The sequence below is a fragment of the Gopherus flavomarginatus genome, chromosome 7 (assembly GCF_025201925.1).
Source record: "Gopherus flavomarginatus isolate rGopFla2 chromosome 7, rGopFla2.mat.asm, whole genome shotgun sequence".
Taxonomy (NCBI): domain Eukaryota; kingdom Metazoa; phylum Chordata; order Testudines; family Testudinidae; genus Gopherus; species Gopherus flavomarginatus.
Genome location: NC_066623.1, coordinates 57,798,857 through 57,819,967, shown reverse-complemented (window position 1 = coordinate 57,819,967; position 21,111 = coordinate 57,798,857). Strand labels below are relative to the sequence as shown.

Below are 21,111 nucleotides of genomic sequence, written 5' to 3'. Positions count from 1 at the left end.
CGCACCCACTAAATTTTCCCTGTGGGTGCTCCAACCCCGGAGCACTCACCCTCAGAGTCCGCACCTATGACTCCCACACACCCAGCACGTGCTGCAGTCTCCTTACTTGGCAGAAGGCAGGAGCCATATTCACAGAGCCGAATGCACCAGCATAGGGGCACCAGTTGCGCCAGCATAGGGGCACCAGTTTAATAATACTGCGTAGGACCCCATAAATCCCAATTGCAGCCCTGAATTTAAGTGATAGTTTACATACCACAGTTGTTCTGCAATTTTATATTTGAGCTCCTTCAGAACTCTTGGGTGAATACCATCTTGTCCTGGTGACTTATTACTTTTTAATTTAACAATTTGTTCAAAAACCTCCTCTAATGACACCTCAGTTTGGGATAGTTCCTTAGATCTGTCACCTAAAAAGAATGACTCAGGGATGGGAATCTCCCTCACACCCTCTGCAGTGAAGACATGCAATGAATTCATTTAGCTTTTTTGCAATGGTTTTGTCTTCCCTGAGTGCTCCTTTAGCACCTTGATCATCCAGTGGCCTCACTGATGGTTTGTCAGGCTTCCTGCTTTTGATGTATGTTAAAAAAAATTGCTATTAGTTTTTGTATCTTCTGCTAGTTGTTCTTCAAATTATTTTTTGACTTGCCTAATTATACTGTTACACTTGATTTGACAGAATTTATACTTCTTTCTATTTTCCTCAGTAGGATATGACTTCCTTTCTGACTTTTAAAGGATGCCTTTTTGCCTCTACTCACCTCTTTTACTCTGCTGTTTTGCCATGGTGCCATGGTTTGGATTTTGTTTGTTTGTTTGTTTGTTGGGGTTTTTTTTGGTTCTCTTACTGTTTTTTTACTTTGGGTATAATTTAGTTTGAGCCTCTATTACTGTGTTTTTAAATAGTTTCCAGACAGTTTGTAGGCATTTCACTCTAGTGACTATTCCTTTTAATTTCCATGTAACTAGCTTCCTCATTTTTGTGTGTTTCCCCTTTTTGAAGTTAAACACTGCTGTGGTGGGTTTCTTTGGTATTTTATCCCCTGCCGAGATATTAAATTTAATTACATTATGGTCACTATTACTGAGCAATTCAGCTATATGTTGGACCATCAGTTTATCCCTACAATGACTAACAGAGTAACAGAAAACAGAACAAATTATTTATCTGTTCCTAAGAGCAAGAATCTTGTATTTGGCAGTTAACATAGTATAAAGCACTTTTGGGGCAATATAAATAATAAAATAAATAATAAATAATAATAAAAAGAAGAATAATGTCAGGGATGACAAAAATAGTAAAGCTGACTTTGCAGGCCTGATGGTAGCAAAAATAGATGTATACAGTAAATACAGATGTCCTAGAAATCAGAGACACCAGGATTTCATATCATCAGCTCAGCTGTTCTGAGTTGGGGGTCTGCTCTGCCAATAATGAATGGGGGATTTATGCAGGCATAAACTTATAGTAATGCAAGCCACATGCATGGAATTCCCTATATGTAAGTGGGAGAACAGATCCCTTAGCTGATGTACTATGTTAACATCAAGTTATCAGGGAACCCACAATAGCGCTGGAGTCCTAGGCAAACTTAGATTAAACTCTGAAGAGACCTGAATATCTATTGCAGGGGTGGGCAAACTTTTTGGCCCGAGGGCCACATCTGGGTGGGGAAATTGCATGCAGGGCCATGAATATAGGACTGGGGCAGGAGGTTGGGGTGCAGTAAGCAGTGTGGGGTGTGAGAGGGGGTGCAGTGTGAAGGAAGTGGTTCAGGGCAAGGGGTTGGGATGGAGGATGTATGAGGGAGCTCAAGGCAGGGGGTTGGGGCACAGGAGGGTGCGGGGTGTACGAGGGGGCTCAGGGCAAGGGGTTGGGGTGCAGGAGGGTGTAGGGTGTATGAGGGGGCTTAGGGCAGGGGGTTGGGTGTGGCAGGGGGCTCAGGGCAGGGGATTTGGGTGCAGGAGGGGTGTGGCAGGGAGTTGGGGGCTCAGGGCAGGGAGTTGGGGTGCGGGCTCCAGCCCGGCACCACTTACCTGGAGCAGCTCCAGAGTGGCAGTGGCACAAAGTGGGGATAAGACAGGCTCTCCATTCCCAGCCAATGGGAGCTGAGGGGGGTGGTGCCTGCAGGCAAGGGCAGCAGGCAGTGCCCTCTGTGTCCCGCCCCGCAGGAGCCACAGAGATGTGGTGCCAGCCGCTTCCGGGAGCAGCACAGGGCCCACAACACCACAGGGGTGGCAATCCCGCGGGCTGGATCTAAAGCCCTGACAGACCAGATCCAGTCCTCTGGCTGTAGTTTGCCCACCCAATCTATTGCCATTGAATCCAATAATTCCACATCTTGAAGCAGAAAATGAGATACACAATCTTGAACTGAAAAGATAAGACTTCAGACCATCTTCCAGGGAAGAATTTTGACATCTTCAGGGGCGACCATCCCTCAGTGGAGGGATCTGAACTCTTTCTGGATGGACCTTACCCTGCTATCAAGATCTGAAACTCCTCCTGGAACGGATATTGGGCCTGATTCTAATCTCATGTATGTTGCTTCAATTCTATCTACTTCAATGGAGCCACTTCTTCCTGATTACACTGGAGTAATTGAGGCCACATTCACCCCCTGAAACCTTCAGGGAGAGTCCTCTGTTCTCCTTGCCTCTGGAACCAAGATCTGAAATCTCCAGGGGAAAAACCTTCTTTGAACTGGGATGGAGGATAACACACAAACTGATTAAAAAACCCAGTGCTAGAAGAGGTTAAATATTAAAGAACCACGTCCCAGTTCTAGCTGCTGCTGTTCCCTTCATCTCATGCCAACTGCCTCCAGGATACACATGCTGACAGAATTTCTACCTCACAAAAGAAGCTGCAGCGTGTGTGTGTGTTTTTTTTAAATTCAGGCTTAGTGCTAGAATAGGAAGCAGGGAAATAGAACAGCAGCAATAAGGGTTGCTCCTACTCTCACTGAACTCAATGTCAATGCTCCTATTGACTTCAGTGGTGCATAGATGAGTCCTAACAAAGCTTGATGTATCTCCAAATTATATCTTCAAAAGGTTTGTTTCTCCCATTCCACCTTCCATTCCTAAGAAGGTATTTTCACAGCATGACTTCTCCACCAATGTTTTGTTTTAACCTCAAAATGTTAGTAAGTCTCAAATATTTATGCCACATACTTAGTCCCATGGTCTCATTTTAGCAAAATTATAATTTTCACTAACGGACAGAGCAGGATCTTCAGACCTCTGGTCTGATTTCATCAGGATCGCTCTCTCTCTCTCTCTCTCTCCACTCACACACATGTACTTTTGTAGCTATCAGCTGTTCCCCATTGCTCAGCATCTTCCCCCTTCCAACCTTGTGTGTCCCACTATGTTAAGGTGACAGTGTCCTGCTTGCTGGGATGTGAAAGCAGACACCAGTCCTGAAAACATTAGCCAAGAATATTCCCTGATGAGCAAATATATGGGAGCCATTGTGGGAGTGGGTGCAGCCAGCACTTTTTAACATGTCCTTTCACTCTATTACATGGGTGGTATGCCCCAAGGAATGGTGGGTGGACCAAATTCATCCTAATTGTAGTATGTACATAAAAGGATTGAAACAACAATTCAACTGATGGGTGAGGGGACACACCTGGAATTGTCATTGGAAAAGGGGATTGTGGGAACACTATGCTGGGTACATGGAATCTGGGGGACGAGTGGGTAACCAAACAATTAGTAAGCCAAAATGTGAAGTTTCAACAACAAATTAATTAATTAATGGCACAGCAACTATCGGCAGTTGCCATAGGGTGGAGGACAGCAGTAGAGGTAAACTTGCAGTTAACTCATTGGGCAGGGGACCTGGTGACATGGGAGGGGGATAGCATCAGAAGATTAACATAGGAAGAAGTTTATGAAGGTATTCAAAATGCTCAGTTAATAATGTTAATGGATATTATGAGAGATGCTTGGTCAGAATAATGGCCTTTAATATTAAATTGGAAGGCTAGCCCATATTTATCCACAATTGCAAAAACATGCCCATCTACCTGTGGGGACAGTTCTTGTGTAATTGTTACTATGATACCATGGGAAGGAAATGCAAATACGGTGATCCCCTTGAACTATGTGGGAGTAACTAGGGAAGGGGGGAGTGCGTTGGGAGCCACTAAGAAATAGGGGTGTGTGTGGAATGGGGTAAATTGGACTGTCATCACATTAAGCAATTGTAAACCGGACAGTCTGTATGCAAACGAATAAATGGACACAAATCAGACATCAAGAATTGTGATATTCAAAAACCAGTAGGAGAATACTTCAATCTCCCTGGACACTCAATAACAGACTTAAAAGTGGCAATTCTACAACAAAAAAAAACTTCAAAAAACAGACTCCAATGAGAAACTGCAGAACTGGAATTAATTTGCAAACTGGACACCATCAAATTAGGCCTGAATAAAGACTGGGAGTGGATGAGTCACTATAAAAAGTAATTTTCCCTCTTCTGATACTCACATCTTCTTGTCAACTGTTGGAAATGGGCGACATCCACCTTGATTGCATTAGCCTTGTCAGCACTACAAAAGTAATTTTCCCTCCCTTAGTATTCACTCTTTCTTGTCAACCGTTGAGAATAGGCCACTTCCACATTAACTGAATTGGCCTCCTTAGCACTGACCTTCCACTTGGTAAGGCAACTCCCATCTTTTCATGTGGTATAATATATATTCTGCTTACTGTATTTTTCACTCCAAGCATCTGATGAAGTAGGTTTTAGCCCACAAAAGCTTATGTCCAAATACATTTTTTAGTTTGTAAGGTGCCACAAGGACTCCTCGTTGTTCTTGCTGATACAGACTAACACGGCTACTCCTCTGAAACTTGTGATAACTTGCTCTCTCAACACTTGGATCTCCTCTGTTTCGTGAGCTCATGATAACATGCCTCAACGGCGCGAGTGGTAACCAAACCTCCATCTCAGTAAGAAGGAGTGGAACTTTTTAGGGGGAGCAGGGGAAGGGAGGGGTGGTGCAGATCATACACTGAAACAGGGAAGTAGAGATGGGATATATTCTTGCTTGGAAAATAAGATGAGCCTCTTGACTCACCTACTTCATTCCTTTTGCATCACAGTTTAATAGCTTCCGGTGAGGTGTTATAAAGTCCTAGGAGCTTGGGGCCAGCTTCTTTGAGAGACCACCTCTTTTTCCCTGAGCAGCACTGCACCAGTGAAGGCTCTTCATCTGGAGCGTTCTTGGTTTCAAAGGGAAGGAATTGCTAACTAGGGGCTCCCCAAGAGGACTCTTTTACTGTGGATTTCATCCCTCCCCACCCCTGTGGTCTGAAATAGCCCAAATACGTTGCGCTTCAGAGCACACGGTAATCCACACCCCTTAGGTATTGGGGAAGGGAGAAGGGATGGGGTGGAAGGTTGGGATTGTAGGAGCCAGTAGGATAACTTCATGTTCTTGTGGGTTACTTACTCTTTGAGCTCTATCGTGAGGATATCTGTCACAGGGTGACGCTGGCCTTTAAGAGCAAGCAGAGCCAGTGCACCTGTGTCTTATCAGCTATCTCCTAACTGGGCTTCAAAAAGGACCCTGTGTCCTAGAAGGCAGAAAGACCCAGGAGAAGTGCAGGTGACAGCTGTCAGAGACCAAGGGGTGGTCCCTGGGGAAGGCTGAAGGCAGGAAAGCAGCAAGAGGTGTTGGTTGTCAGGCATCTCCAAGCCAGAGTCCAGGGCTGGAAAGGGCAGAAGGCTGGAGAGCAGCAGAGAGAGTTGCCTGCTGATGTCTAAGATGGGAGGCTCAAGGGGCAGGCTCGAGGCTGGTGTGGAGTAATCCACTCACATCCCCATGCTAGAGAGCAGGAGCCAGAGGGACGGGGGAAGAAGGAGGGGGAGTGAGGAATGCTTCCCTGGTGAGGATGATCTCCCAGCAGTGAGGCTGTGGGGTTCTCCCTGGGAAAGGCCAGGTTCCACGCTAGCTGAAAGGGCTGGGGCAGCTGTCCTACACCAAATCTCTCAAAAATAGACCTCAGACTACATTGTCTTCATCCCTGTTTCAGCAGCCCAGCTCCCCCTACTCTGAGGGTCTGTGTTTCTCCTGAAAGCTCATTTCTTTTGCCTCAGTCCTAAGCTGGGCACAGCCCTTGCTCCTTGAGGGTCTGTCTTACTACTCTCCCAGCACCTCTTGCAGGCAGTTTGTTCTTTCCCCTGCTGAGTCATGGCCCTGCAGGAACTTGCTTACTCCCTGCAATGTTTGTGGACGTCTGCCAACCACCTGAAGCCATCTCCCCCTTTTAAGGCTTTGGTGCCTTCCCTTAAGCCCAGCTGGGCAATAGATAATCAGTCCAGGTGCATTGGTCCCCACTCCCTTCTAAAGGGGCAATCATCCTGTGACTATGTCCCACACTGGACCTGATGTGCCTAGACACCTTTCAATGGATATAAAATAAACAGCACTCATCGATACCTACAGGGTCCCCATTAGAGGAGATGCAGGTCCATTCAGTTTGGTGGACATGTTACTTCCTTGTAGTTTTGCATCATTTCATCTTACCTTGAAAGTGAAAGTGTCAGGAATCTACAGATGGAAAAAAGAACAAGTCAGAAACAATTAGCTTGCTATTAAGCCCAATGGACTTGTTTTAGTTTATTTGTCTCCTTTTAATATGTGCTGCTTTCCTGATGGAATGTTGCTGCCTTTACCTTTTAAAGTAAAGCGTCCAGCCTCCAGCAACCTTCACAATAGATCAGTAAAAACCTCCTCATTAAATCCTCTTTAACAAGTAAAGGCAAGAATAGTTTGACAGACCTGACAGTCTTCTCTTCACACATTGGCTCCCAAGGAGATGTTGGAATGTCATCTAAAACATGGCTTTTTAACTGGCCCTTTCTGTGCGAACGCTGGTCCCCAAGACATTCTGGAGTTGATGGCAGGAGATGCTGAGATAAGTCCCCGGAGTCTTGCCTGTGTGAATGAGGAGGTTGAATGCGGGGCTGAGTTGATGAAATGGATACATTGGCTAGAGGTCAGCCAGAATAGTTCGGGTTTTGCCTTCAGTTCAGAAATGAAGTTAACAAGAAACTATCAAGTTGTGTGTCCCTATTTTTCCATAGGGCTCCAGTGAGGTGCAGGTTAGAGAAAGACTTGGCTTGAAGTCTGAGAACTGAGAAATCATGGAAGATCCAGGTTAGTAGGAACACAAGTTTCTCTGTCCTCTAACGAGTTTCCTACAAGGAGGGTAATGTTAATTTACTCTTTTTATCTCTACTATTGCTTTCTGTGTTTCCTGTACATATGTTTTCTCTTCCTTTGCTATGGTGACTAAAGACTGGGACAAACATTTAAACTTATCTTCTGTTAAGATAAAGAGAAAGCATTGCTTGCAAATACAGTAAACAGAAACACAAACAGCCTCATTTGGTCTGCCCCTGAGATGTACTTCACTAAAAATAGATGCATGAGGGACATCAGAAGCTCCACTCTGCCATGAACAGTTTATAACCAGAACCAAATGGCGATGTCGGCATCTATAAAGCAGAGGTGATAAGAAAATGAAAATCCAGCCTAAAAAAAAAAAGGAGGAAAACTTGCATATTGCTCTCTCTCTCCCCCCCCACCCCCATTTCCCAACCAGCTCTCACTTAAAAAATGAACAGAATATGGAGCACAAGGCAGCAGCTTCAAGGAAGGTGGTGGCAGAAAGGGACAGAACACATCCTAGCTGAGTAATCCATGCAAATGGCATTGTCTTTGTCCCCCTTCAGTGGCTAGACCATGTATAGAACTTTTTTAGCCAATGGACCCAAGTCCTGTTAAGTCAGTGGTTCTCAAACTTTTGTACTGGTAGCCCTTTTCACACAGCAAGTCTCTGAGTGCAACCCCCCTAATAAATTAAAAATACTTTTTAATATATTTAACAACATTATAAATGCTGGAGGCAAAGCGGGGTTTGGGGTGGAGGCTGACAGCTCGTGACCCCCCATGTAATAACCTTGCGACCCCCTGAGGGGTCCCAACGTCCAGTTTGAGAACCTCTGTGTTAAGTCAACCCGCAGCCATAGGTGCTGACTCCATGGGTGCTCTGGGGCTAGAGCACCCATGGGGAAAAAATAGTGGGTGCTCTGCACTCACCGCAGCCCTATCAGCTCCCACCCACTTCCCCGGCGTCTCCCGCCCACTGGCGGCCCCACAGATCAGTGCCTCCCCCATCTGTCTCCATGCCTCCCACCTGCCACAAACAGCTGTTTCATGGTGTGCAGGAAGGCTGGGCTCATGACTGGGGCTCTTAGGCATCACTATAATTAAGCCTTGTTTAGAATGAAAAGTGTGAACCCCCAATTTGTGTTGGAGAGAAGTGAATTGAGTGTTGAAATGGGAATTTGTACTCCATCATGAAGGGGTTGTTCTGAGGTATGGGTGGCACCAATTCTTTAGCCTGCAAAGTCTGACCAGGATCTAGGGATCCAAAGAGAAGATTTAGGAGATGTGCATATACTGAGCCAGAGACAGTGAAAGCATCAGTGTAGGAAAAAGTTTTAAGTAGGGCTGTCAAGCAATTACAAAAAGTAATCACGATTATTCACGCTGTTAAACAATAACAGAATATTATTCATATGAATATTTTTGGATGTTTTCCACATTTTCAAATATATTGATTTCACTTCAACACAAAATACAAAGAGTACAGTGCTTACTTTATATTTATTTTTCATTATAAATATTTGCACTGTAAAACAAAATAAATAATATTTTTCAATTCACTTAATAGAAGTACTGTAGTGCAATCTCTTTATCATGAACTTACAAATTTAGAATCATGTACAAAAAAGTAACTGTGTGCAAAACAAAGTCCACTCAGTCCTACTGCTTGTTCAGCCAATCACTCAGATAAACAAGTTTGTTTACATTTGCAGGAGATAATGCTGCCCGGTTCTTGTTCATATTATCACCTGAAAGTGCGAATCAGATGTTCACATGACACTGTTGTAGCTGGCATTGCAAGATATTTACGTGCCAGATGCCCTAAAGATTCATATGTCCCTTCATGCTTCAACCACTCTTCCAGAGGACATGCATCCATGCTGATGATGGGTTGTGCTTGACAACAATCCAAAGCAGTGCAGACCAACGCATGTTCATTATCATCATCCGAGTCAGATGCCACCAGCAGAAGGTGGATTTTCTTTTTTGGTGGTTCAGGTTCTGTTATTTCCACATTGGAGTGTTGCTCTTTTAAGACTTCTGAAAGCATGCTGCACACCCCGTCCCAATCAGATTTTAGAAGGCACTTCTGATTCTTAAATCTTGGGTCGAGTGCTGTAGCTATCTATAAAAATCTCACATTGGTACCTTCTTTGCGTTTTGTCAAATCTGAAGTGAAAGTGTTCTTAAAATGAACAACAACATGCTGGGTCATCATCCAAGACTGCTATAACACGAAATATATGGCAGAATGCGGATAAAACATGGAGCAGGGGACATATAATTCTCCCCCAAGGAGTTCAGTCACAAATTTAATTAACACATTATTTTTTTAACGAGTGTCATCAGCATGTCCTCTGGAATGGTGGGAAAAGCATGAAGAGGCATATGAATGTTTAGCATATCTGGCATGTAAATACCTTGCAATGCCAGCTACAAAAGTGCCATTCAAATGCCTGTTCTCACTTTCAGGTGACACTGTAAATAAGAAGCAGGCAGTATTAGCTCCCGTAAATGTAAACTAACTTGTTTCTCTTAGTGATTGGCTGAACAAAAAGTAGGACCAAGTGGACTTGTAGGCTCTAAAGTTTTACATTGTTTTGTTTTTGAGTGCAGTTATATAACCAAAACAAATGAAAAAAAACCTACATTTTTAAGTTGCGCTTTCATGATAAAGGGATTGCACTATGGTACTTGTATGAGGTGAATTGAAAAATACTATTTCTTTTGTTTATCATTTTTATAGTGCAAATATTTGTAATAAAAATAATATAAAGTGAGTACTGTACACTTTGTATTCTGTGTAACTAAAATCAATTTTTGAAAATGTAGAAAAGCATCCAAAATATTTAATAAATTTCAGTTTGTATTCTATTAACAGTGTGATTAAAACTGCGATTAATCACGATTAATTTTTTTGAGTTAATCACGTGAGTTAACTGCGATTAATCAACAGCTCTAGTTTTAAGCATTTCATAAGAAACACCTGCTTGTAAATGCCACGTGTGGATATCATATCAGAGTCCCATAATCAGAATTATACTTTGCTTTTCCATTTCAAGTCCTCCTTGTGTGAAAAGGTCTCCAAGGACTCTGCAGATATAAATTAAGCCTCACAACTCATTCTGTCAAACAGGATCATTACTACCCCCCTATTTTACAAATGAGGAAGCTGTGACTTACCCGTGGTCACGTGGCAATACAGTGGCAGAGGAAGAACTCAGCAGTTTGCACTCCAGGCCCCTTCCTTGATGCACCACATACACATGCTCGCCTTCTTACATTTCACAGTGATTTATCTTTAGGGATCTGCCAGCACTGTGATTATAACTCATTCCCAGACATGGCAGACCAGAAGCCAGAGGGCCTATGATTAAGGCTACATTTTAATCATGGGTATTTTTAGTAAAAGTCATGAACAGGTCATGGGCAGTAAACAAAAATTCACGGCCCATAACCTGGCCATGACTTGTACTATATACCCCTGAATAAACCTTGTGGGGGGAGGAGAGAGGGGCAAGCGTGCTGTGGGTGCTCATGAGGAGCAGCTCAGGGGTGCCACGAGTGCTCAGCGAGGGGGCACTGTGGGTGCTTGGGAAAGGGCAGCCTGGGGGGTGCTGCAGGTGCTTGGAGGGCACAGTCTGGGGGCACGGGGAGATGGCAGGGCTGGTAGGCTCCCTACCCAGCTCCTTGAGACTCCCCAGAAGTGATGACATGTCCCTACTCCCTCCCTCAGCTCCTAGCTCTGCACGCTGGCCCCCCAAGTGCTGGCTCTGCAGCTCCCATTGGCCAGGAACAGGAGCCAATGGAAGCTGTGGGGGCGGAGGCAGCACGCGGAGCTAGGAGCTGAAGGAGGGAGGGACACGGTGCTGCTTCCAGGGAGCTCTCCCAAGTAAGCACCGCCCAGAGTCCTCACCACCTCTCATGCCTCAACCCCCGGCCCGCTCCCACACCCAAACTCCTGCTGCTGCTGGGGGCGAAGCAGGGGGGTGGGGTGGCCCAAGACTGCCCGAGCAGCGGCCAGTGCAGCTGGCCCAGGGGCTGCCTGAGCTGCTCAGGCAGTCCCTGGGACAGCCACACCAGCCACTGCAGAAATCACAGAGGTCCCTGAAAGTCACATAATCCGTGACAAACGTGCAGCCTTACCTATGATTCTGATACCCGTCTATGGTGTTACATGGCCCTCATTACTGTAGTATCTGAACACTTCTTAGTCTTTAATATATTTATCCTCACAACACCCCTGTGAAGTAGAGAGCTGTGTACCAAATACCATTGTGCTAGTCCAATACAGTAGAACCTCAGAGTTATGAACAGGAATGGAGGTTGTTCGTAACTCTGAACAAAAGTTTACAACACCTTTGAAACTTTGCTATGCAGAAGAAAAATGCTGCTTTTAACCATCTTAATTTAAATGAAACATACTGTGATACAGCATGGCCAGAGGGCAGCAGGAGAGTGCTAGCAGGGAGCCTTATTCCCTGCAAGGGGAGGTGGGTTTACTATAGATTTAATAGAGCACCTGAAGCCAATTAGAGTTTCCTTACTGTGTCAAATCCTTTATTTTTAAATTTCTCTGTTTTTTAGTAGTTTATGTTTAACACAGTACTGTACTGCATGTGCTTTATTTTTTTCCTCTCTCTGCTGCTGCCTGATTGCATACTTCCAGTTCCAAATGAGGTGTGTGGGCGACTGGTCAGTTTGTAACTCTGGTGTTCATAATTCTGAGGTCCTACTGTGTATATAATATTTCCAAAGGGACTGTATTGGTTTCCCAGGTACTGTTGTGCCTGTAAGGAATACTAGATAACCAAGTCTTACCAATATTCTCTGAAAAGAGAGGGAAGTGCCTTATGTGACTTAGAAAAAAATGGAGTGCTGTTATAGCCAAAAGTGACATTTTGGAGGGATCAAATTTGCTCAGCTGGCCAATCAAAAGAAGAATTTTTCTAACTCCCAGTACCCCAGCATCTTAAAATACAGCCATGTTCTTTTTGCCTCCCCAGTAATAAAGATTCTGCACTTTGAATGCAGCTGACAATGTTGTTAATATGAGAGGCAGGAGAGAATCCAGTTCACTCTGCCTGTAGCTGTATGGGCTTGGCAGGGTAGGGAGGAGTAAAGGAGTTTGTTCATAAGGGCAGTGGCTATAACTCAAAGACGCAGGCAGCAGATGATTAGAGGCTGCCATTTTTATAGCCACTTTTCCGACCTTAATTGCAATTTTAAGTGGTGGTTAATAAAAATGATACAAAATAAACAAACTGAGCCTTTGCCTAATTAAGCCACTTTGCTGAATGCAATGGGCCAAATTTATCCTTGCTGTAATTCTACTGAAGTCAGTAGCGTTGCATTGGGGATGAAGTTGATCCTGTATTATATTCCTTTTAAGTTGTTTCAAGTGCTAACATGCAGTACTGACAACCTTGTTTCCTAGTACGCTAGCCAAGAAATGCTGACCCAGTTCCCAGATAGTCCTCATAAGCTGATTCACAGTCGCTCCTGGAAAACTTTATTTTACAGTCCCTGCTTTTATTTCAGGTAAAATAGCAGTAAGACCCTCCACTGGCTAGAGAAGGGAAGCATAAAAGCTACAGTGAAAACGTCCGAGTACTCACTGGCCAGGTAACAATACAGAGTCTTTCATATCTACGTCCCTGGTTTATATGCAGTCCACAGCGGCAGAGACAGAAAACTATTATTGCTGGATGGCTGCTTATTGCCTGTATGAAATGAGCTGGTGGACTCCTAATGGAAAATTGCAGCAAAGAATGAGCCATGGAGACTGAATGCTTCTCCCAGCCCTTGAAGTGACCCTGCCCAGGTAGAGGATAATGCATGTTGGTGGGACAGCATGGGGGATGATTACACAGATGCTGCCCATGCCAGTACCTGTTCTGTGGATAGATATAGGGCTTTACATTCAGACACCAGAATCAACTCTCCTACCCTCTGAGGAGATAAGAGGGGGGAGCTGCAGAGGGATAGGCAGCCTGGCACAGGAATAAGCCAGGGTGCAGAGAAGGGGTCCCTGGGATGAAATCAGAGGGTCTGATCAAGGTTCTGTGAAATTTGGGCCTGAGTCTCTTGCTGATCCACCAGCCTATATCAGTTGTGCAGGCCTGTCCCACTTAGGGGACAAAGCTGTAGAGATGGGGCCCTGGGAACCTCATAGGATGTCTTCCTCATTGCACAGCATTTTCCAGGGAAGGGCATGATCCGAGTTATATGCTTGGAACATTTCTTCTCACCTGGTCATAACTGATATTTTAAAACCCAATTGCTTCAGATTAGAGATAGCATATGTTCCTCAAAGAGGACTCCCTCCAGGCCACATATGATATTTTAAAACCATACATCTTGAGATAATGAAAAATTGGAAGAGGATCTGAAAATAATCAGTTGAAAACCTCTCCTCCCCACCCCATTAATATACCAAGTAAATGGCTGAACAGATTTTCATGCACATTCTCTCTTGCTTTCAGGGATGAGATCAAGCACAAGATGTTTCAGACCAAAAGGAAGATTTTCCTTAGAGTTGTAAGCAAACGAAAGTTAGATTTTAGAATGAAAGCTCCCCCGAGGGAAAAGATGGTCTCACGGCTGAAACAGAGGATTCAGAGTCAACAGACTTAGATTTCATTTCTGGCTCTGTACAGATTCACTCTGTGACCTCTGGTAAATTGATTAACTTCTTTGTCTCAGTTTTCCCATCTGTAAAACTGGCACTTCTCTGCTATAAATGATGGTGCAAACTAATCGTATCAGTTATAGCTAATGACACTCAGTGCTGCCCGGGGGGCGGGGGGGGAACAAGTGGGGCAATTTGCCCCGGGCCCTGCAGGAGTCCCCATGAGAATATAGTATTCTATAGTATTGCAGCTTTTTTATGAAAGGAGCCCCCAATATTGCTTTGCCCCAGGCCCTCCAAATCCTCTGGGCAGCCCTGATGACAATATCACATATTCCTGCAAAGAGACACACATAGGCCTTGTCCACACTTGTCCTTAATGTGCCGATATATGCATTTAAAACTTGTTCTGTATCACCCTCTAGTGACTGAAAAGGGCACATCAGATTCAGTGGCTGGCTCCTGTGAATCTCTCAGGCCTGGTCTACACTACGCGTTTATACCGATTTTAGCAGCGTTAAACCGATGTAATGCTGCACCCGTCCACACAACGAGGCCCTATATATCGATATAAAGGGCTCTTTAAACTGGTTTCTGTACTCCTCCCTGACAAGAGGAGTAGCGCTGAAATCGGTATTACCATATCGGATTAGGGTTAGTGTGGCCGCAAATTGACGGTATTGGCTTCCGGGCGGTATCTCACAGTGCACCACTGTGACCGCTCTGGACAGCAATCTGAACTCAGATGCACTGGCCAGGCAGACAGGAAAAGCCCCGCAAACTTTTGAATTGCATTTCCTGTTTTCCCAGCGTGGAGCTCCGATCAGCACAGGTGGTGATGCAGTCCCAAATCCAAAAAGAGCTCCAGCATGGATCGTACGAGAGATACTGGATCTGATCACTGTCTGGGGAGACAAATCTGTTCTATCATAGCTCCGTTACAGAAGACGAAATGCCAAAGCATTTGAAAAAAATCTCCAGGCTATGATACAGAGTCCACAGCACAGTGCTGTGTGACAAGCGTAACGGAAAGCCAAAGAATCGAATGGACGCTCATGGAGGAAGTGGGGGGGACTGAGGACTCCAGCTATCCCACAGTCCCCGCAGTCTCTGAAAAGTATTTGCATTCTTGGCTGAGCTCCCAATGCTTGTAGGGTCAAACACATTGTCCAGGGTGGTTCAGGGTATATCTCGTCAATTTACTCCCCTTCGCCCCCTGTGAAAGAAAAGGGAAAAAAATAGCGTCTTGATTTTTTTCAACATCACTGTATGTCTACTGCATGCTGCTGGTAGACACAGTGCTGGGGCAATGAACAGCAGCATCCTCTCTCCTCCCTTCCCCGGTGGCAGACGGTACAGTGCAGTAGGACTGGTAGCCATCCTCGTCATCAGCCCGTGAGTGCTCCTGGCTGGCCTCAGGTGAGGTCGGCCAGGGGCGCCTGGGTAAAAATAGGAATGACTCCCGGTTATTCTCGGCAGATGGTACAGAACGGCTGGTAACCATCCTCATCTTAGCAACTAGGGGCTGAACTCCATCAGCCCCACCCCTTTCATGTCGAAAGAAAAGATTCTGTACTGCCTGGACTATCATAGCAGTGGGATGCTGCGCTCCTCTCCCCTCCACTGTTTAATGTCCTGCCTGGACTATCATAGCAGCTGGAGGCTGCCTCCCCCTCATTTTATCTCACTAAAAAGTCAGTGTTTCTTATTCCTGCATTCTTTATTACTTCATCACACAAATGGGGAGACCCTGCAATGGTAGCCCAGAAGAGTTGGGGGAGGATGGAAGCAACGGGTGGGGTTGTTGCAGGGACATTCCCTAGAATGGCATGCAGCTCATCATTTCTGTGGGATCTGACACGGAGCGGCTGTGCTCTCTGGTTCTCTGATACACTGGTTCTCTAGTACACTTGCCCCATATTCTAGACAGGGCTGACTCTATTTTTAGATACAACCTAAAGGAGGGAATGACCCGGGCGGTCATTCCCATTTTTGTCTTTGCGCCCTGGCTGATCTCAGCGAAGGTCAGCCAGGAGCACCCATGACAGCAGCAGATGGTACAGAACGACTGATAACCGTCATCTCATTGCCAATTTACAATGGCACAGCAGACAGTACAGAACGACTGGTAACCATCTCTGCTACCTTGCAAAGGCAAATGAATGCTGCTGTGTAGCGCTGCAGTACCGCCTCTGTCAGTGGCATCCAGTACACATACAGTGACAAAAGGCAAAACGGGCTCCATGGTTGCCATGCTATGGCATCTGCCAGGGCAATCCAGGGAAAAAGGGAGCGAAATGATTGTCTGCCGTTGCTTTCATGGAGGAAGGAATGAGTGACGACGTTTACCCAGAATCACCTGCGACACTGTTTTTGCACCATCATGCATTGGGGGGCGACTGCAGGAACTATGGGATAGCTACGGGATAGCTACCCACAGTGCAACGCTCCAGAAATCGACGCTAGCCTTGGTACATGGACGCACACCACCGAATTATTGTTCTTTGTGCTTTGTGTGGCTGTGTGCATTCGACTTTACACAATCTGTTTTACAAAACCGGTTTATGTAAAATCGGAATAATCCTGTAGTGTAGACGTACCCTCAGTTGCTGCAGCACACAAAGAGCCTTAAATCCCTCTGTGCTCCCATTCAGAAGTGCATCGCTGTTAGGGTGACCAGACAGCAAATGTGAAAAATCAGGACATGGGGTGGGGGATAATAGGCGCCTATATAAGAAAAATATCCTAAAATTGGGAAAAGGAACAGGAGTACTTGTGGCACCTTAGAGACTAACACATTTATTTGAGCACAAGCTATAAATTTGTTAGTCTCCAAAGGTGCCACATATCAGAGGGGTAGCCATGTTAGTCTGGATCTGTAAAAGCAGTAGAGTGTCCTGTGGCACCTTACAGACTAACAGACATATTGGAGCATGAGCTTTCGTGGGTGAATACCCACTTCGTTGGATAAGGTGCCACAAGTACTCCTATTCTTTTTGTGGATACAGACTAACACGGCTGCTACTCTGAAACCTAAAATTGGGACTGTCCCTATAAAATCGGGACATCTGGTCACCCTAATCACTGTCCACCTGCTGCCAGCCTTGAATAAGCAATACTAGAAGAAACAGGCATCCAGCATCAGCCCTCTGCTCAAAATGAATTATTGCTTTTAAATAGGACTGCATGCCTCAGCTGCCCATCTGTCTATTTTCTCTACAAATATGCCTGAGCTGTCTTCCCCACTGCTCTTTATGGATGGACCACTCACTTCCAGCCAATACCTTCTCCACCTTCAAATCCTTTCTCAAGGGCCATTACAACTGAGATGCCTGTAGGGAATTGCCAGCTGATAATGCAATGGGGATTGCCAATCTAAATAAAACAGGTATTTTACAGTAACTAAAAATATCTGTAAGTGCCTGAAAGTTGCAAAACTGTGCTCAGAGCTAACCTACATAACCATTGTTACCTTTGTCACCTTCTCCCATCCCCTCCTTTTGCTGGTTATATTCACTTGTAGTGTCTTGTCTTAAAACAGACTGGGCTCTCTTTGGGGCATGGACCACATCTTTCCATATTCATACAGCCCCTAACACAACCCTGGCACATTGACCATGCTGCAAATACATCATAATAATAACACAACAGTATCCAACTGAGACCGTGGGGGGAATGTAGATAGGCACAAGACCTACTCAGATGAAAAACTCCAGGGGATCGTCAACGAACACAAATGGTGAGGAGGACACTGGCTTCACGTCTCACATGAGAGATGGCATTTCCAGAACCCCAAGGCCCTCTTGCTTAAGTTCAAAGGCAGCAGGAAGAGCACCACCTAGTGGAAGTTCACACAATGCCAAATCAATAGCCACCAAGATGCCCGACCTCACCAGGGACTGGTTGGAATGAGGGTTTGCTGTACATTGCCTATGCTCTGGTATCAAGGGGTGAGGAGCACAAGAGCTGCTTTGTGCTGAATGAGTGCTCTGTGGTGGTGATAAATTGAGCACAGTGGGAATCAGTGTATAGAACCACACAGCTGTAGGGCTGGAAGGGATCTCAAGATGTTATCTAGTCCAGGCCCATGTGCTGAGGCAGGACCAAGTATACCTAGATCATTCCTGACAGGTGTTTGTCCAAACTGTTCTTAAAAGCCTCCATTGGTGAATTCCACAACCTCCCATGGAAGCCTATTCCAGTACCTAATAGTACTTGCTAGCATGTTTTTCTAATATCTAACCTAAATCTCCCTTGCTGAAGATTAAGTCCATGACATGTCTTACTTTCTGTGGATCTGAGCAACAACTGATCACCATCCTTTCTATAACAGGCCTTAACATCTGAAGACTGTTGTCATGTCTCTCCTCTGTCTTCTTTTTTCAAGACTAAATTTGCCCAGTTTTTTTAACCTTTCCTTAAAAGTCAGGTTTTCTATGCCTTTTATCACTTTTGTTCTCCTCTGGACTCTCTCCAATTTGTCCTCATTTTTCTTAAAATGTGGTCCCCAGAACTGGACACAGTTCTCCAGCTGAGGCCTTACCACTGTCAAGTAGAGTGAGACAATTACTTCCCATGCCTTACATAAAACACTCCTGTTAATATACCCCAGAATTACTTTAGCTTTTTTTGCAAATGCATCACCTTGGTGACTCATATTTAAATAGTGATCCACTATAACTCCCAGATCCTGTCCAGCAGTACTTCCGCCCATTTTGTAGTTGTGCATTTGACTTTTTCTTTCTAAGTGTAGTGCTTTGCATTTGTCTTTATTGAATTTCATCTTTTTTATTTCAGACCAAAGTTATTTTGCATTCTAATCCTGTCCTCCAAAGTGCTTGAAACCCCTCCCAACTTGGGGTCATTTGCAAATTTTATAAGCATACTCTCCACTCAATTATCCAGGTCATTAATAAAAATATTGACTAGTACTGGACCATGTAATGGACCCCACTAGATACATCTCCTCCAGTTTGACAGCAAGCCATTGATAACTACTCTTTGAGTACAGTCTTTCAACCAGTGTTGCAACCACCTTATAGTAACTACATCAAGACAACATTTCCCCAGTTTGCTTATGAGAACATCACATGGAACTGTGTCAAAAGCCTTACTAAAATCAAGATATACCATGGTCCAGGTTGGGTACATTACAGCTTTCCCATCTCCGCCATTTATCAGGAAACTTCCAGCCACTACATACGCCAGTTGTGGACACGGATCCCACGGGATGCTGTTGACACAGTAGTTAAAATGTTGGCAGCCTGTCTCCACTAGTGCTCCCACTGTTGAGCTGCACTGGTGCCAGTCCACTGGTGAGAGAATGAGAAAATCACAGCTGTTGTAAAACGGTGACACTTCCCTCCCTCATAGGTGCTTGAGTGGGGTGTGTGTGTGTTGCTTCATTAGTTTTGCAAAGAGCTTTGAGAACTGGATGGAAGCATGTGACAAAAATACTGTTCTAGGGTTCCTGTAGTTAAATAGTTAAACTGTCCTTTAATCTAGGCGCAAGCAACACTGGGACCATGAGGAAGTTGTCTTAAAATGAGAAAAAACACCTTTTCTCTTCCAGGAGAGGTGGTTTGGAATAAAGAAGCACTGGCCTGAACGTTCCCTGCATGTGACTACAATGTTTGGACTAAGAACCCTCCACCATGCCATGCCATGCCACCCCATCTGAGATCTGCTCTTCCTTGCTATGCCCTGTCTTCTGCTTCAGCTATTGGGAAGAGTCTATGATGGAGAGGTCTCAGAAGGACAGGCAGACCTGCAGCACTGTTTATGGTCTTCACCTCTCCCTGCCCTGGCCTTCCCTTGAGTCAACACTTGCCATGTGCAGTGGCTGGCTCTGACCTCAGGGTAGGGCATAGGGAGCAAGTTTGGAGCCTAAACACCTTTGAGGCTCTGTCCCCAGGTGCCTAATACATATACCCCATCCCCAGGGTCTTTCTGGGAGGTAGAACAGGGGTTCTCAACCTTTTACTTTCTGAGGCCCCCACCAACATGCTATAAAAACTACACAGCCCACAACAACTGTTTTTTTGCATATCCAATAGATTAGATTAAAAGCCAGGGCCAGCGTTACAGGGTTGCCAACTTTCTAACCGCACAAAAATGAACACCCTTTCCCCGCCCCCTTCCATGAGGCCCTACCCCTTCTCTGAAGCCGTGCCCCCAGTGACTCCAGCCCCCTTTCCTCTGGTTGCTCACTATCCCCCACCCTCACTCACTTTCACCAGGCTGGCTCAGGGGGTTGGGGTGCGGGCTCTGGAGTGACGCCAGAAATGAAGAATTCAGGGTGCGGAAGAGGGCTCCGGGCTGGGACAGGGGGGTTGGGTGCAGGAGGGCATTCCGACCTGGGGCAGCGGGTTGGGGTGGGGGTCTGGGAGGAAGTTAGGGTGTAGGAGGAGGTCCGATCTGGGGGAGGGGGTTCACGGTGTGGGCTCTGGCTGGGCAGCGCTTACCTCAGGTGGCTTCTGGTCGGCAGCAGGCTCCTTGCTTGCCCTGGCTCTGCACTGCTCCTGGAAGTAGCCAACAAGTCTGGCTTCTAGGTGGAGGTGCCATCTCCGTTAGCCGTGGTTTCTGGCCCATGGGAGCTGTGGAGGTGATGCTCAGGGTGGGGGGCAGCACATGGAGCTTCCCTGATCACACCTGTGCTTAGGGACTGTAGGGACATGCAGGTTGCTTCCAAGAGATGTGTGGAGCCAGGGAGCCTGGCTTAGCCTCGCTGTGCTGCCAATTGGACTTTTAATGGCCACCTGGACTTTTAATGGCCTCTGACCATAGCCACCACGGTCCCTTTTCAACTGGGTGTTCTGGTGGGAATCTAGATGTCTCATAACCCTACGGCATTAGAGGGTGGCAAACAGGGCAATTGCCCAGGGCCCCACAACATCGGGGGGGGGGCACAATTAAGTTGCTCATGCTTCAGCTTTCTTCCCCACCCCCAGCGAGTCTGACGCTAGTCCCGCTCTCTGGTTTATTTTGATGGAGCCCCGGAAACCTGCTCACGTTCTCCCCGGGGACCCTGCGAGAGAACTGCTGAGTTAGCATAAATGCAAAGTATTGCCCCTCCCCCAAGTTAAGTCAGTTTCTCTCCTTGCCTCTGACCCAGGGGAGAGGGCAGGGCCGGGAAGGTGGGGGAGGGGCCCGCGGGGGTCCTGGCGCTGCAAGGTGGGGCCAGCACAGAGCAGGGGCCGGCTGCCCAGAGTCGGGGTGCGGTCCGGAGGCGGGGCTGGGTGGGATCCAGACTCGGCACGAAGCAGGGCGCTCAGCGAGGGC

At 46.0% G+C, this 21,111-nt stretch overlaps 1 protein-coding gene and 1 long non-coding RNA gene across 2 annotated transcripts in view; both read right to left on the bottom strand.

Moving 5' to 3' along the window:
* The window catches only part of LOC127055870 (myb/SANT-like DNA-binding domain-containing protein 2), a 371,855-nt gene that overhangs the window by 329,208 nt on the left and 21,536 nt on the right, over window positions 1-21,111 (bottom strand). The gene's annotated exons all lie outside the window — the stretch shown is intronic.
* On the bottom strand, window positions 6,663-21,063 carry LOC127055931 (uncharacterized). Its single transcript, XR_007775672.1, has 3 exons — window positions 20,295-21,063; window positions 18,961-19,142; window positions 6,663-7,525 (listed from the first exon to the last, which is right to left on the bottom strand). It is a non-coding gene; the product is annotated as an uncharacterized LOC127055931 (long non-coding RNA).